The sequence below is a fragment of the Cryptotermes secundus genome, unplaced genomic scaffold (genome assembly GCF_002891405.2).
Source record: "Cryptotermes secundus unplaced genomic scaffold, Csec_1.0 scaffold79, whole genome shotgun sequence".
NCBI classification, from domain to species: domain Eukaryota; kingdom Metazoa; phylum Arthropoda; class Insecta; order Blattodea; family Kalotermitidae; genus Cryptotermes; species Cryptotermes secundus.
In genome coordinates this window covers 1,567,601-1,585,836 of record NW_019741974.1, presented here as the reverse complement: position 1 = coordinate 1,585,836, position 18,236 = coordinate 1,567,601, and the positions used below count along the sequence as shown (strand labels likewise).

Sequence of the window (18,236 nt, the reverse complement as noted above, 5' to 3'; positions counted from 1 at the left end):
TCCTAGGCCTACCTCCATGAACTTCTCCGTTCACTTCGTTTTTTCTAGATCTTACACATTCGGTAGGACTCCTTAGGCGGGTGATCAGCTCGTCGCAAGGCCTCTACCTGTACACAAACACAGAAAAACGCACACACACAAACTAAACATCCATGCCCTGAATGGCATTCGAACCCACGATCCCGGTTTCCAAGCGAGCGAAGACAGTACATGCCTTAGACCGCTCGGCTACCGTGACCGGCCCAGAGACACCTTGTCCAAAATAAATTCCACATAACTTGACCTAGGATCGAACCCGGGCCGCCGTGGTAGGAATTCGGCGACTAACCGCCTGAGCAATGGCAGTCTAGAAACACCTTTACATTTTGTCACGAGTAAGGTTTTGCGAACTTGATTTTGTCGATAGCACAAAGGACATGCTAATTTCAGAGCAGTGTATCATTCACATGGAACATTATAAAGAGAGACAATGTAACATTTCCTTATTAATGCGGTATTAGCAATGCTTTGATTAAGAAATATCTTGCACTTCTTTCCCACAGACGTGCCCTCAGGAGGTCTCAAAACTTGCAAGTACTGTGACCGACATCTTGAAGAGTGACGTAGCATCAGTCCTCATTCCCCACCCCACTCCTTTCTCCACCCTTCATAAAAACGGCTGCATCGTTGTATCTTCCAACAGTCACTGATCCGATCTTCTCTGTCAGGACGTGAAACGATTGGTGGACAATTTCAAAGAGTACTTGCAGGTGGAAGGAAAAAAAAAATCTTGCTAGTGACATATATTCCCTTTCGAAAAGTCTTCTCTCATTTTATGTCTCCAGTATCCGACGAGTGAAGGAAGGTGTGTGGTAAATTTCGAGGGACCGAACTGTGAAGATTCAACCGTTTCGTTAATCCGGCGCGTCTGGTATTTGCACTACGAACAGATAAATTATCCTGTGGTGAGTATCGACGCTTTATTCCTTTTAATGCATTGAAATTTTGGACGATATACTTAATTTTGATTCAAGTTTGTGTTAGAGCTATAAATTTTTTTAAACAAGTTGAAGGAGCGTTTAATTATTACCAGTTTTTACACAATACAGACTGGCATTCTGTATACACATGTCGATTACCGATGACAGTACTTTTATTCTGTGGTTTTAATTTTCTGAACCAGTGCACATTTTAATTTAAAACAAATAACTGTCATTAATATGAAATAATTGTAAAGAATCTGTCATTCACATGTAACTGATTAATTTTTTCTAATGCTGATAAAGGCCTAGCTAAGCAAAAATGCCTGAAAAAGAGATGAGCATAAACTTGTGGCTAAGACAGTCATGAAGACTGACCTAGTAGCAAATATACCAGTACCTACAAATGATTACGTATTAGTGGAATGTACGTGTGGCTCGGTTAGGGGAAACGAACATTTCTGACGAGGAATCCTCTCGGACAGGAACTGACTAGCGGAACAAGAAAGAGGAGTGTAATATTAGAAATGAGGATACTGAAATAAATTACAAAGATATGAAGTGCGTGGAAGTGGCTTAGCATCATAGTCAGTGACAGGCTTAGATATCAGCTGTGTGTAACTCCTGACCCCCTTACTAGACACACAGCCCTGGATGTGTTATACACTGAGAGGCCGCGCCATAGCTCAAGCGGTTAGTCGCTGGCTTCCCACCGCGGCGGCTCTGGTTCGATCCCGGGTCTGGTCAAGTGGGATTTGTGGAGGACAAAGTGGCGTTGGGGCGGGTTTTCTCCGAGTACTTCGGTTTCCCTTGTCAATCTTCATTCCACCAATTGCTCCACAATCACCCTCACCTATTACCTGGGGCTGGTACAATAGGCCAAAAGTGACCGCAGTACAAGAGATTTAGTCCCACCCCAGTAGCAATAATAAAAAAAATAATAATTATACACTGAAAGCATATTCTTAGCAGGCCGAAGAAAAGCACAATATAATTATGTATGATCACTTTCCTAACTTTGCTGCCTATTCTCGCAGCTGCCGGCGAGCTAGTTGCAGCGCGGTGGGTTTATAGATGCATTAGCTCACGAGAATTTAACGGATAACAAAGCACACATCTTTTTAGCGTCAAGTATAGAACGTCTCTCATTGTGAAACGTAATATTTCAAAGGACTCTTTGTATGCGGTTGACATATGTGGGTCATATTATAAAGCGGGAAGATGGAGCCCACTCACTGACTCATGGAGCTGAGCCCTTCTTGAGAAGCCGCCAATTGTGCAGCTACTCAAGAACTTCCCAGCATTTTATGGAACCCGAAGGTTCATTTCCGTGTTCACTAGAGCCCTCCACTGGTCCCTATTCCGAGCCAGATCAATCCAATCCATTCCATTCCATCGTATCTCTCTAAGAGGGTAGAGGGAGCGTCTAATTTAAATATTCTATCATGTGACTCGCATGGAAAGATGGAATAAATCCCAGATAGTTGTGCAAAAACACAAATATTCGAACCCGGTGCCCCCTGCCAGAACACACGCTAGCTGAGTTACTGTGTTATCCACGGCGCAGTTAGCTGTTGCACAGTCATTTACATTTTGTGTAATTGTTTCTTCAACATACATAACATTTAAAAGCCTGTGAGAGTGAACAGTAGCCATCCTCGTATGGAGCCAGGATAGCGTGGTCGCTGTAGCTACTGGAAATGGGCTGGACGAGCGAAGCGTCGGAGTTCGAGTCCCGGTAGGTTCAAGAATTTTTTCCTCTCCCAGTCGTCCAGACCGGTTCTGGGGTCCACCCAGTTCAAATTCTACGGGTACTGGGGGCCATTTTCCCGGGGGTAAAGCGGCCGGGGCGTGAAGCTGACCACTCACCTCCAACTAGTGTTGAGGTCAAGAAAATATGGATAAATACACCCACTCCGCAGTATGCTTTCATGGCGTAGTGCTTAAGTAGTCAAGCTCAGATACAACTTTACTTTACCTTTTTATCCATCATGGTATTTATTTGTTCCGGAGGCAGGATTTAGCTCTACCGTTTCGATCTAAACATATAGGCTTTTGCCCAAGGATGAAGGCAGAGTTCGATTTTAAACTTTGTTTTACACGTAAATAACAACAGGAAAGCAAATTGTGTCAGTAAAGTCAATTACTGTAGGAAAGGCATTTTTTGAAGGCGCGTATGCCAGTATACAGTTAGTTGCTTGAGATATAACACCAGAAATCGTAAAAGTAAATACATTTAAGTTGCTCATTTACTTTCGGTTTTCAAGAATTTGGTTTCCTGATTGTTCTGAACTTGAAGTCTGCATTTTTCTGCAACTCTTGGCGTCTCAGTAGTGGTGCAACGTGTTCAGGCGCTATCCGTCATCAGTCATCTCTAAAAGTCACATTTTTCCACGACATCAAAAATCATGGAATTTGTTAGCCGCTTCTCTTCCTTCGTCACATACGAACTAACTATACAACTCAGGGTCGTTGAGACGCTAATAGTCGCTTGGCTATCCAGTATAGTTTTCAGTCTTTTATTAAACTCGAAGGTTCATTACTGTGGTCACAAGAGCCCGCCACTGATCCCTATGCTGTTCCAGATTAATTCAGCCCATATTATCCGAGTTTTCCTTAAGGTTTGTTTTACAATATTGTCTGTAATCGAGGCCTATGTAGCGGCCTTGTGACGGGCTGACGCTCCGTCCAACTAGACCGAGTCGTACCGACTGTGTATAGGATTAAGAAACCGGAAGCGGCCAAGGCCCAACGGAGGGCTGTAGAGGGACAAATAGATAGACAGAAATCTAAGCCTCTGATTCCGACGTGATTATTTCGTCTTCAGTTTTTCCAGAGCTCTGTATGATGGAGGCCTGCGCGTTTAAAGAGCACTGACATAATTCTGACACCAGAATGATGGGCCGTGAGCCGTACATCGTGGGGTAAATTTCAATTACATTTATGTCAATGAGGTGTCTTGACATTGTTGGAAATTATTTGCAATTTTCAATACCACAGCTTTTTCTTTTATTTCTATTTAATGCTATTGGGGTGGGACTAAGTCTCTTGTACTGCGGCCACTTCTGGTCTATTGTACCAGCCCCAGATGATAGGTGAGGGTGATTGTAGAGCAATTGGTGGAATAAATATTGGCAGGGGAAACCGAAGTACTCGGAGAAAACTTGTCCCAGCGCCACTTTGTCCACCACAAATCCCACTTGACCAGACCCGGGATCGAACGGGGCCGCCGCGGAGGGAAGCCAGCGACTAACCGCTTGAGCTATGGCGCGGCTTAACACCACAGCTTACTTATTTCTCTCACATTGTTTTACGAATTTTCTGTTCCTTCTTCACCGTTGTATTTCATCACATTTCAGGCCTCACTTCGCGTAACAGTATAATTCGCTTCAGAATTATGAATAAACAGAATGTGCCCGTACAAACAGGAGTAGACTTACATTTCTTCCATCTGTACTACACTATTACGTGTAGGGGAGTGCGTGACTCACAGACCACTTCTCTATTGTTGTGTGTTGATTCACTGCTGCAGAGGTGTGTTTGCTGCACAGTTGCGTAGCAACGAGCGCGGCCCGGACAACAAAGAACGCCGCTTCCTCTATTGTTGCGTGGTGTCACAGTGTACTTGACGTGTTCTTCTGCTGCGTGTTTACGGGCCATTACCTAGCAACGGTTTTTTATCTGTCTTCACAGTTCTTGCTTTGAGCAAATACGCCACAATATTTATATATTACAGTATCCATATGTATCCAGTATGCAGGCAGCTACTAACACAACAAGCTTCCTTATACGGTTTATGTTGTAAAATAGAACATTTAGATTTTCCAAAAAGAAACGTTTAAAGAAATATCTGGAGTGTTTGTACTGGTGCACATGAACCGGTCCTAGAGACATCTGACGCTTTAGACATTTTGGAAAACCTTCACAATATTTTGCAACCGGTAGGAAGATCCGTGAACTATGCTGGATGTAAAATACCACTAGCTTTCACACGAGAAACTCTCATTTAAGACAAGGAAAACTTTACAATTGTATCTATCTCAACAATTTACTTATTTTAAGTTCCATTACCGAACTAGTAGCAGCCGCGGTAGCGTAGTCGGTATAACGACTGGCTACAGGCAGGATGACTGAGGGGTCGGAGTTTGAGTCTCTGTAGAGTCAAGAATTTTCTCTTCCCCAAATAGTCTACACGGGCTCTTGGGTCCACCCAACCTCCTATCCAATAGGTACCAGGTGCTCCTTCCCCGGGGGTAAAGCGGTCTGGGCGTGAAGCTGACTACTCACCTCTAGCTATTGCCGAGTTCAAGTACACATGGATCTGTATATATTCACAATCCCATACGTCTTCATGTCACAGTGTTTAATTCGTTTAGCACAGGGACAACTTTACCTTTTTTGCCGAGCAAGTTGGCTCAAGTGGCCACGTCTCTGATGCGTATTCGGGACTTACCGAACCTTGCCACGGACACAGAATTTTCTGACAAGTTTCCTTTATCCATCCAAGCGAATGCCAGAATAACACCTCAGTTTGGCTACTATCGGTCCCTCCTACTCTTCCAATTAATTATTTCTTACTAATCATGCTATTATCCGAAACTACTCTGAAAATATTTGTGGTTTTCTCGAGGCAGACATCGGGATGAGACGTAGATTGACCCATGATGATTTCTTTATAAATAATTTACAATTCAGCATTCAGAAGTTACAATCAGTCAATTATTTATAAGCAGTGTCTCGTTCTAGACTCGAACCGAGCACCTCAAGAATACATATTTGGAACTTTAAAGCTAGACCACTCTGCTCGGTACACATTTTCTCCGAAATAGAGTCGATTACATAGAGCTCTCAAATTCCTTAACGTGGAAGGGGCAAGTGACGCCACATAGAATTAGGTCGAAATTCGAATATCTTGTGGCTGGTTTAGCTTAATCCGCACACTTTTAGTCAAAGCCCAATAACTTGGGTAAATAGCGTGGAATTCCTTGCGAAACAGAATAAGAGTATATGGGTTTGTAATATTTTTCCATTGTTAAAATTTAAAGATGTACTAACATTTTAACCGGAGGGTAGCAGATATATACATCCACTCCCCCATACATCTTCATGGTGTACTGTTTAATTACGCATAAGGACAACTTTACCTTTACGAACATTATTTTTTCTCTTTAGTTAACAGTACTGTCTTGATGTTGGCTATGTTATGTCTTACAGAACATATTTCCAGGTTTAAATTAACACCTAATATATGGACAAATAAGAGACCAAAGTAACCACTATATAAATTAATGTTACTCTGATGTGTGAAAGAAAATATTAATTTCCTCTGTCGGAGGCATATACGTAGTTTACTTTCGGAAAACTGGGTATCAAACACTAAATAAAAATTACGGAGACATTTCTGGATTCAAATTTCACTTAGACCTGCATTCAGCATATAAAGTAAAGTTTTGAGAATAAAAGTTATGATTTCATTATCCCAAATTTGAGATCCTATTTACTGGCGTCTTCTTACTTCATCTGACCAAGTTGTCTAGGAGGGATCATGTGAATGAAACATGAAACTGAAGTCGGTAAAAAANTGCAAGCGAAGAGACCGTGAGAACCGGTAAAAGCAGTCTTCTACCCTGAAGATGGAGGCGATACGTTCCTCCGAAACGTCGGTTAACACCACATATACACGGTGCCAAATCCCAGAAGACTGCTTTCTTCATAGTCACCGCCGTGAAAGCCTCAAATCTTACATGATCCTATATTGTTTGAGAGAGAATCAGAATTTGCATGTATGAGAACGCTAATAAATTACGATATTAGTTGTAGAATAAATTACAAAAATTGCTATTATTATTTTTTTCGGAAATTGTTTTTATTCTATTCATTTTCAAAAACACTGAAGCTCAGTTCAGAACTACGGCTTTGCTGAGAGAATAGCATAATGAGAAGTAAATAAGATATATATTTTGTGACAATGGTACATTAATACAAATATTATGTTTCAGGACATTATTCATGTCCTGTCTTTATCTAAACCATGGTCCCCTTTATATTACAAAACACAAAGTTTCGGAGACTTCTGTCTCCGTCTTATCTGCGACTGCGTCCAACTGAGTAGGTTTTACCAGAAGGAGGAGACAGAATGCAGTCTCCGAAACTTTGTGTTTTCTAATATAAACATGGCGGTGTTTTCAGATAAACACAGTACTATAGATAATGTACAGGAATAAAACATTTGTAATAAATGAGAAGTGTTGAAAGACAGAGACGTCAGATAACTATTTGAACGTAAGGACTATGAAGGAAGTGACAGACCATAGTTACTAACTCATTGAAGACCGAATTTCTTTTGAATAATGTACAAGAATTCAATTCGGGTTTCTTCGCTATACAGGTGATGTTTAGGGAAGCAACAACTGATTATTGTGAGAACCACACGGAACACATAAATAGAGTCTGTTGGTACAACACAGAATTTTTGGTATGTTGAAGCGCTTGGTACATAAATTAACCACTCGGCTTTAAGGGAGGAACTTTGTGATTTATGCAGGTTAGAACATACTGTCAGGACAGTGACATTTTAGGCTGAGTAAATAGCAAAAACAGAGAAAGCAAAGAATAGATGCAGAATTTTGGTGGAGAATCCTGATGAAAAACAGCCACTTGGAGCACAAAGAAGGAGATTGGAGGAAAATATAAGGATATATCCTTGGAGGAAAAGACGTGTGCAAAATTTTCTCACTATTATGACCGACGGAGGAGTTTAGCATTGGCGGGATTGGATATTCGGTTTGTCCTACTAGAGCGTTAGTTCTACATTCTCTCGACAGAGCTGTATAGCACTCTTCTTAACCTCATCATCTTCCTGACCCCTTGGTTCTAGTCTGACAAAGGCCTTGCCGCAGCGGTCGTGTTCCCAACAGTATCACGAACTTGTAGTTCCTCTTGGTAGCCAATGTGACTATTTCAATAAGTTACTTACTTACTCATGGAGCTGAGCCCTTCTGGAGAAGCCGCCAATTCTGCAGCTACTCAAGAATTCCCAGCAATTATGGAACCCGAAGGTTCATTACCGTGTTCACAAGAGCCTCCACCGGTCTCTATCCTGAGCCAGATCTATCCATTCCTTAACATCCCATCGTATTTCTCTAAGATCCATTTTAATATTGTCCATACACCAACGCCTTGGTCTTCCCAGTGGTCTCTTTCCTTCTGGCTTTCCCACCAATATCCTATACGCATTCCTCGTCTCCCCCATTCGTGCTACATGTCCTGCCCATCTCATACTCCTTGACTTGATGATTCTAATTAAACTTGGAGAAGAGTACAAGTTATGAAGCTCATCATTATGCAGTTTTCTCCAACCTCCCATCACTTCATCTCTCTTCGGTCCAAATATTCTCCTCAACACCCTGTTCTCACACACTCTCAGTCTATGTTCCTCCCTTAATGTCAGAGACAAGTTTCACACCCATACAGATTTCAATAAGTTAAATTACTGAAATTATGCAATTACAGGTGACTAATATAAAGCCGGTTATTAATGTTTAAGGTAAACGAAAAATTGTCCTTATGCTTAATTAATTAGACAGCCCGCCACGAAGACGTGTCGGTGAGTGAAGGTATAATTCCAGCATTCTTGACCTCGGCTCTAGATGGAGGTCAGTGATGAGGTACACGCCCCGGCCTCTTTATCGCCGGGGAAATTTCCCCGTTACTCATTGTTTAGAAGTCTGGACGGGGCCCGAGAATCGGTATGGGCGCTACGGAGAGAAGAAAAATTTCTTGCCTCCGTCGGAGAACGAAACCAGGCCGTCCGCCCTGTAGACCAGTGGTTCCCAACCTTTATGAGACCGCGGCCCAATTTTTTTTATAAGAGGAGGGCCCGGTATAATTGATGCCAGACCCCGGTACTGGCCCGCGAACCGGCGGTTGAGAAACACTGCCGTAGACTGTCGCTACATCGACTGAGCTATCCCAGCTCCCTAAGGACCTAAATTTTGGATTGTATTCAAGTATACGCCTGGAGAAGATGCGTCAAAGCGGAAGTTGTCCTTACTTGCCCAGTTTCGTGTGTACAGTTTTACGAAAACTGATCATGCTCACAGAAAAAGGGATATAAAATTTTAAACGCCATAACTTAAAACCCTGCCCACAGAACAAACCATTAGTGTACAACATTTCGTGTAACGGACCACATTCAGGTCCTCGTGACATTAGAGCTCTGTATGAACCTACAAAATCATCTCTTGACAAGCTTCCTTGCAACCCCTGAACTCTTCGAATTTAAAGTCAAAGTTACTTTACGACTCAAACTGTTTTCCTTATAACATCTCGGCACGGAAAGCGTAGAAAACACCGTTTCCAAGAGTTCCTCTATTGTTGGGCGTGAGCTCGTTACCATGGGAACCTGTTTGTTTCGCGGTCGCTACATAGTAACGGGTCTACACGCTACAGTATTTCTTCCTCGTTTTTAAAGATGTGAGTCTAGCCTGCTTCGTACATAATTATGCATATAAATATAAATATGGTGCAAGATTTCAGGTCCCTATGTGAACTGGTTTTGAAGTAACCGGGTTTCAAACTCGGCAAGTATCAAGATTCGGAAAGATAAGTTTAAAGTAGAGATATATTTCTAGGTAACTTGTACAAATTTAATATATGCCCCATCCACATTCGTCTTCACTGTAGAGTTCCCCACCATCCTATGTTCTTCTTATTCTTCTTCTTCTTCTTGCCCCCCCCCCTTCTTTGTGTCCCCCCAAACTCTCTGCTCGGTCTCACACTTCGAAGTGCCTTCGCCATGTTTCCACCAGGAGTCACGCCCAGTAACCCGAAACTTTGAATCTGGCTGTGCTGCCTTCATTAAGACAAATTTCTGTATCCGCGACACTAGTTTCAAAAGTTTCTTTTCCTTGGCACTACAGCCCCAGTGGGCCTAGGCCTACCTACATGAACTTCTCCGTTCACTTCAGTTTTTCTAGATCTTACACATTCGGTAGGACTCCTTGGGCGAGTGTTCAGCTCGTCGCAAGGCCTCTACCTGTAGACAAACACAGAAAAACTCGCACACACACAAACTAAACATCCATGCCCAGAGTGGGATTCGAACCCACGATCCCGGTTTCCAAGCGAGCGAAGACAGTGCATGTCTTAGACCGCTCGGCTACCGTAACCGGCGTTTCAAAAATTTACGGTCCTACAAATACAGTTTGGGGCACGTGGTCCAAAATGCAACGATTGAAAAAGCCACTGGGATATAGGGTATTTCCCAGTAGACATTTTCCTAACAATCTCTATAGGCCGCGCCATAGCTCAAGAGGCTAGTCGCTGGCTTCTCACCGCGGCGGCCCGGGTTCGATCCCGCGTCTGATCAAGTGAGATTTGTGGCGGACAAAGTGGCGCTGGAGCAGGTCTTCTCCGAGTACTTCGGTTTCCCCTGTCAATCATCATTCCACCAATTGCTCCACAATCACCCTCACCTATCATCTGGGGCTGGTACAATAGGCCAGAAATGGCCGCAGTACAAGGAACTTAGTCCCACCCCGCTAGCAATAAAAAATCTCTATATATGTACTTCCTTCCTCCAGGAGAGCCGCAGTTCGATGAGAGTGGATATTATGGCAATGATCGCAGTCTCCCATTTCTGACTCTGTGAGCTAAAGTCAGCCTTGCATTTCTTCCCCCATCTTATCTACCCTTGGAAATATCTGTTCCGGGAGACAGTACAGTCACTGGTGCCGCAGGTAGGATTCCAGCCAGGTAACTGAGCGGTCGACAGCTCCAAAATCACACAGCCACTGCTGGTATAACAGGATGTCGAGTAGATGACGTAGTGATGACATGGGAAGGGCAGCAGCAGCGACAGTCGTCTCTGTTTAGATAAACTCATTAGACTCTCTGGGACTGAGAAAGCAGCGAACTCTCTCACGAGTATAGTCGATGCTAGCAGGATTCGCGGCCCAGTTTCTTACCCATTCTTCCGATATAAAATTCAGAGGTGGTTTAGATTCGTATTCAGTTCATCATTACTTCACGAAACTGGAAAGGGTGTACTCCGTAATGTAAAAAAGGCAAAGTTGTCGCTGTGCTTATCTAATAAAGGACTACACCATGAAGACGTATGGGGCAGTAGATGTATACCACGTTTTCTTAACCTCGGCACTAGCTGGAGGCAGTGGTCAGTTTCACCCCTCGGCCGCTTTACTCCCGGGGAAAGAGCCCCCTCGTAGCCATTGGCTAGGAGGCTGGGTGAGCCCCAGAGCCGGTCTGGACGACGTGGAGAAGAGAAAATTATTGACCCTAGCGGGACTCGAACTCCGACCCCTAGATCGTCTAGCCTGTGACCGGTCGCTATAACGACTGCGCAACCACGACTCCTACTGCATGATATAGCACACAAAATTCCCAACAGTGCCCTTTGCAGGCGATTAAACTTACTTTCATGCTTATTTATTTATGTTTTCGAAATAAATAGACTTCATTGTGTATCAACATGGCTGAATATCTGAATTAGTCCTACTTCCACGAAGAGACAGAGGAAACTCTGTCTAGCGGTCGGATCATTGAGACTAGGCCAGAGACAGGCGGACGGAAAGACATGATCTATACCCAAGGCGTCGGCATTTGCTTTGAAAGAACGTCCAAAATACGAATTATGTGGTCTCGAAACTTCCAGGACAGTTTATCTTGGCTGCTAGGCTGACAGAGGAAGCGCCTGGGGCAAAGGATCAATAAAGTTTACTCTTCCGTTTTGGCTGTGTCATATACAGAACTCTCGGGAAAATCTTCTGATTTCAAGCCGAGGAGTGTGCTGTGCAGTACGGTGCATCACAACCGAGAGTTGATCTTGCTTCGGTCACGGCTGAACTTGGTCCTCTGCAGAGGTTAGCAGGGTGGAGTATTATGAGGTCATCTTGGCCGCTCTTGAAGCTCTCCTTGCTTTCGCATTTGGCGACGGAGGCTGAGGTTAGGGCCTAGTGTTTCAGGTTCAGTGACATAGATACGTTGCTGGGATGTGAATCGGACGTAGAACATGCCCGGATCCTATTAGAATTGTACCCTATCTTTTAAATGGGTCAAGATAAAATGATACCAATGACTCCGTTTGGACTCTACTTCAAGTGGAGCTCCCCCTAAGAGAATTTTTATTATTTTATTGTCCCACGATTCATCAGTCCGAGGTAGGGTCTGGTACGCGGATGGGGCCCAGAATTGCTAGCGGTTCTGGGACAGGTAAACTTCCGGTATGAGCACGCAGAAGGCTATCGCTCGATTCCAGAGCTTTCTAGGCAGAAATGTTTCGGATCTGAGCATGTGCAAAAGACTCCATGCAAGCGCGCTCTACAGGAGAGGAAATTTGTAATTTCTCAGAAAGTCCGGAAACTTTGCGAGCCTATGAGGCATCAAGGAAAACCTCAAAGTTGATCTGGGAATGTCTACAGGCAATTTCTCCCTGTCCAATAGGAACAAAGTAACGATCCTCTTCGGCCTTGGCCACAGTGAGATTCATGATACTGGTGCCTTGGCTAGGGAGGGAGAGAGCAGTACCTTTCTCCGTCCTGAGTCAACAATTTCAGTCTCATCACGTGTTAGTAAGCTCAGGATTTAACGAGTTGCCGAGCACGAAGTCCTCCGAATATTAGGCTGCTACATTTGGCATGAGGTCTCGAAGTTTTTCCTTGAAGGACTTTAGGAAAATAAACTGTCTAAGGACCCACGGCCTTGGAAAGGAAACAGTGCAGAGTGCCAACAGGGTTGTTGCGAGGCCACTGTTCATTCACACGCTACCTAGAGGTCATGGGTCGCTCGTCTGCAGGAAATGTAGACAAGGGAAGAATCCATCTATCACTGAATCTGCCGACAACCAGCCGAGGTAGGGCACAAAATGTATACCTTCGGCTTTATGTGGTTGGAGCCTACAGATATTAGTAGGGCATCAGAGAAAGCGAGTTGGGTACTAGCATTGAAAAGAGACGTTTGAAGTGTCCTACTGAAATCAGAGGCGTGAAATGCACCAAATGGCTGTCTGAGTGCTTGGAGTAACCATTAAATCACCCATGTCAATACTCAATTCTACTTTTGCTCTGAATTGACATGATTATCGCCCGACACCCTTTGCCCTGGTTTAAACTAAATTAACCAACTGACTAGTGAGCAAACGAATAGAAAAATACACAATTTCATAATTCTCATCTGGGACTTGATGTCCTGTAGTCTGGTAGACGCTTAAATTTTTGGGGAAAGTACTATCTCCATCTGCAGGCTAGAAGAGTATCTTCTTTTCTCTTTTACCCTGTAGATGGAGGTAGTACATTCCTCGATAAGGCTAGAAATCATCTGCCACAATACATGACGCCACGTCTCAGCAGGCAGTAAGAGTCTTAATCATGGCCGTGACAATCTCAAATTCCAAAGATATAAGTAGGTTCACAGTCCGGTACAGCTTTCACGTAAGTGAAACTGATTTGACCATTCAGAAACTGAATGGAATGGTGTCAAAAAGTAGAACGTGCGTTCTTTTAGGAATGTACTGAATATCCAGTTGAACGTACGTGTCTGTGAAAGGTGTAGGGATGAAGATTCTGATTGTCACTGCAGAAAAATATCTCAAGGGTTTGTGAAAGTTTGAGGATTTGCATAATACTAATTATACCGATATACAAAGACTGCGCTTTCAAATTCTGTTTTACATTTTCATCATTACAGTCAAATATGCGAAAATATATGAGATGGATCAATATATATTTTGGATAAATTATTTATTTACCCAACACAAATTCCTTCAGCTCTGACTACAAGTCGTTACAGTAACTGGATTTGGGTGGCGATTCCTGTCAGAGCAAGAAGTTTTCTCTTCGGGAGACCGGCTCTGTGCTCTCGACGAAGCAGCTGGAGCGTGAAGCTACCATTCAATTTCCATCTCTGACGAGGCAAGAATGTGAGGAGCTATATCTCCACATCCCCAACCACCTTCATAAGTCATCCTATTATAATTTACATACTTATAAACAAAATCAATTTACTTTCACGAGGCAAATAAAGGTAAAAACATCCCCATAACAGGCCGTGGAGACTCATAGGGTCGTGAGATGTTCAGGCTCACACATCTTCTAGACACTCGGCTCACAGCTGCCGGTGAGGTTGTCAGCCTTGCGCGCCGGCCGCACTTTGCCCCCACGAAAATTCCTGGTGCTCATTTCTCTTAGAGGCTAAGTTGATCCTAGAGCAATATTGCATTTGGAAGGATTAGGTCAATTGATAAATAAAATGTCCTTAAGGGAATGGAATCCGTGACTTTCCAGTTTGTAGCAAGTGTCTCAACCAATTACGCTCACAAGGCGCGGTGAAATTTCCATAAACACATGACAATTCAAGGTATTTCTCAAATATATTTACATATCCTCTTTCTTATGTCTGACCTCAATCTCCTCTGACATAGAGCTAAGAAAGGAAACCATGCAACGAGGTAGAACAAAGGGATTTCACACTTATTATTGATTGAGCTACTCACTTTCACGTGATCAGCTATTAATACATAGCGTTATACAACTTCGATGAAGTTTATGCATTGTATGGAAATGGACGGTTCGAATATCGACTGGATAGGTTTTCGTCATTTCCCTCAGCATCTGAAGGTAAATACCGGAGTTGTTCCATCCCAGAGATCCAGACCATAACACCCCCGATGATCGTTATTCAGAGCCATCTGTGAGACATTGCGCGATTTTAAACGCTTGTGTAGTTTAAGCAAAGTTTGTAGGTATCATGAACTCTTCTCCGCAACAGTACTTACAGCTACGGCTTCATTGTTTGTTCATGTGTTACTTAATGAAGCTGTAAAAACCACTGATTTTTTTTTTCTGTGGCGCTACAGCCCCAATTTTGGCCTAGGCCTACCTCCATGAAACTCTCCGTTTCACTTCGGTTTACTAGATCTTAAACATTCGGTAGGACTCTTTGGGCGAGTGATGAGCTCGTCGCAAGGCCTCTACCTGTAGATAAACACAGAAAAACGCACACAAACATCCATTCCCTGAGTGGGATTCGAACCCACGATCCCGGTTTCCGAGCGAGAGAAGACAGTGCACGACTTAGACCGCTCGGCTACCGTGACCGGCGGAAAACCACTGATAGGGTACTTAATTTCGGAGCTCCTTTCGTTCTTAATATAAGCCAAAAAAATATAATGCTTGAATTGTCCTCACACACGACTTGGAGTTCTTTTATGCGTGTGGTGTTTGCTTATGTAAATACGAAGAACGAGATACTCCTGTATTCAGCGTAATATTCAGCTAAATTTGTAGGCAAGACTTATACCTGTAATGAATTAATACTGTCACGTGTATCGGTGACTAAAGACTGGGGTTCGGGATCGGATGAACAGGTTTATTTACTCCTTACACGCACCATCAATAATTAGAAGTAATTATAACGCTATCGCCATTTCTACATTTTATATTTCACTGTTACACATCCTATTCGTCTCCTGGTAACGGAATTAAACACAGGAACTGTAACAGTCTCACTGAATTACACACTCCAAATATTACACAAAATGAAGTCTTTTAATCACATGTTAAATCTTCACATGCCAACTTCTAATTCTTCTTCTGGCCACACTGCTGTCTCCTTGGAACTTTGGAACTCAAATGAAGTCAATTTCCATTCCCGTATCCTCTTATATCCTCTCGGCACGGACCACTCAAAACACAGCCCCTCTATTGTTGCATGGCACAGACCACATAGAAAACACGTGTCACGTGCCAGACTGCAAATTGATTTGTCCCTTAGCACTGGGCGTGGCGCGGACGACATACAGAACAGCCTCATCTATTGTTGCGTGTTGGACGGAGTTCATAGAGCTGTTGCCTGGCAACGCGTTGGTCGAATCCGTTACAATATGAAGGCCTTAACCAGACATGATCATTACTATCTCTTGTTTGGAGGATACACGACTGTCTGACTACAGGCAGACGGGTTTTGGATTAATAACTGGATTTATTGGACACTTTTACAACTCATGACTACAGTTTACATATCACTGTCACACACAGACTAGTGTTTCCAGCCACGTTGTTTTGTAAAGGAGTCCAAAATGGTAGCTTCTTTGGCTTGAATGTTGAAAGGGCTCCTGTCCTTTGTGGCTGGCAATTTCAGTTCTTCCTTCCGAGTTGAACTCATGCAAGACAAATTCAAAGTTATGTTACGACCGACGGTCAGTCGACGAGTCTGTCTTGGTGTCAAGCCTCATCTGGGGCCCAAGACCAGATTTTTGTTACTGTCAGACAGTTGCGGATTTGTTGATGTGGGGCGCCTCTGTCGTTTACAATCGCTACTGGTCTTCGCCAGCCTAGTCATTCTGGGGTCCGAGTTCCACGAAACTCATGATCATGTTTTAATGTCTAAGATTCGAGATTCCCCCAACCTGGAGAGGCAGGCCCCCGTATATACAACTCAATGCAAAATTAACTCCTTATGTAGCCTGGGCGCGGATCACACGGCAAACAGCTCTTCTGACAGTTTCTCTAGTTTTGTGAACATTCCTGTTGCTGTGGGAACATGTTGATGACGTTACTGTACCGTTCCCTACCAATGGATGTTTCTCCTGACTTCACTTTTTTTGCTTTGAGCAAATATACCACACTATTTTATACGTCTTTAATAAGCAATGCAGTTCACCTTACATGTTTCGGCAGATTTTTCGCCATCTTCTTGGATGTCTTGTGTATACTTACTTACTCATGAAGCTGAGCCCTTCTTGAGGAGCCGCCAATTCTGCAGCTACTCAAGAATTTCCCAGCATTTTATGGAACCCGAAGGTTCATCACCGTGTTCACAAGAGCCCTCCACTGGTCCCTATCCTGAGCCAGATTTATCCAATCCATACCATCCCATCCTATCTCTCTAAGATCCATTCTAATATTGTCCATCCACCTACGCCTTGGTCTTACCTGTGGTCTCTTTTCTTCTGGCTTTCCCACCAATATCCTATACGTATTCCTCGTCTCCCCCATTCGTGCTACATGACCTGCCCACCTCATCCTCCTTGATTTGATCATTCTAATTATACTTGGAGAAGAGTACAAGTTATGAAGCTCCTCATTATGCAGTTTTCTCCAGCTTCCTGTGATTTCGTCTCTCTTTTGTCCAAATATTCTCCTCAACACCTTGTTCTCAAACACCCTCAGGTCTTGTGTGTTGTGTGTTCACGTAAAATTGAGTTATTTATATCTTATATACACAAGATATATAAGATATAAATAACTCAATTTTACGTGAACACAATAAAATTAAAATATGGACAAACAAGTGTCATATTCTCAGTAACATACGATTTATAATATTTATGGTAACATAATGATCAATTATGAAGATCATTCAACGTATTTCACGAATGTAGCTATACGTATCGGAATGAAACTAAAGCAATTTCAATTATCCTGAAGCCGGAAACAGTCCAATGTCCTGTATCCTTGAATAAATGTAGAAGACTAATTACAAGTGATCATTATTTTACTATCAAAAATAATATATCAAACAGCAGGCCTGCTAAGGATGAAACGATTAAACTATAGGCCTACATTAATTGCATAATATTGTCATGCGTAGGAGTGGCTAGAGACGGAATTTGGATTGGTGAATAGATTTACTGACCACTTGCAGGTCATAATTATAAACAGTTATAACAGTCTCAATGAGTTACATACTCCAAACATCACTGTAATTACAGCACACATAAAGTCTTCTCAATCTTCACTAGACGTTTCCTGGTAACGAATCTTACCAAGGGGGATTCTTCAGTTTCCATTGCTTGATGGTTAACATTCCATAGCTGAAACCATCAACTCCTTGTAGTCAGAGTCAGAGTCATGTTGCAACTGACGGTCAGTCAGTCTGTCTGTCTTGGTGTCGAGCCCCAGTTCTTTTGAATGAAAGTTACTGTCTTGTCTATGTGGGGCGCCCTCTCTGACGAGAGGTCGGGTCTGTCATTTGTCTGTCAGTCAGTATGAATATGTCCACTGTCTGTATTTACATAAATTTGCAATACACACTTATTTCTTACTTTTATGTACAATATATACAAGGCCTCTGTCAGTCCAGGCTCAGTACAACAGATTACGCCCTATTTCCAGTAGTATTCGCTACCACGGCAGTCTAGTCACTTGAACGGCCGTATGCCTGACCGCCGCCAAGTTTAAGCCTCTTATACTTTCTGTGGCGGACTTCGCCTTGTCCGATGTTGCGAACATTCTCATTATCATGATTTTGTATGACTTTTGC

General features: G+C 43.0%; 1 protein-coding gene across 1 annotated transcript in view; it reads left to right on the top strand.

The window, feature by feature from the left end:
* The first annotated feature begins 660 nt into the window (after window positions 1-660).
* Window positions 661-18,236, top strand: part of LOC111872793 ((11Z)-hexadec-11-enoyl-CoA conjugase) — a 63,733-nt gene continuing 46,157 nt past the window's right edge. The window contains exon 1 of the mRNA XM_023866969.2: window positions 661-944. The gene's annotated coding sequence lies outside the window, so the exon portion shown is untranslated. The remainder of the gene's footprint in view (window positions 945-18,236) is intronic.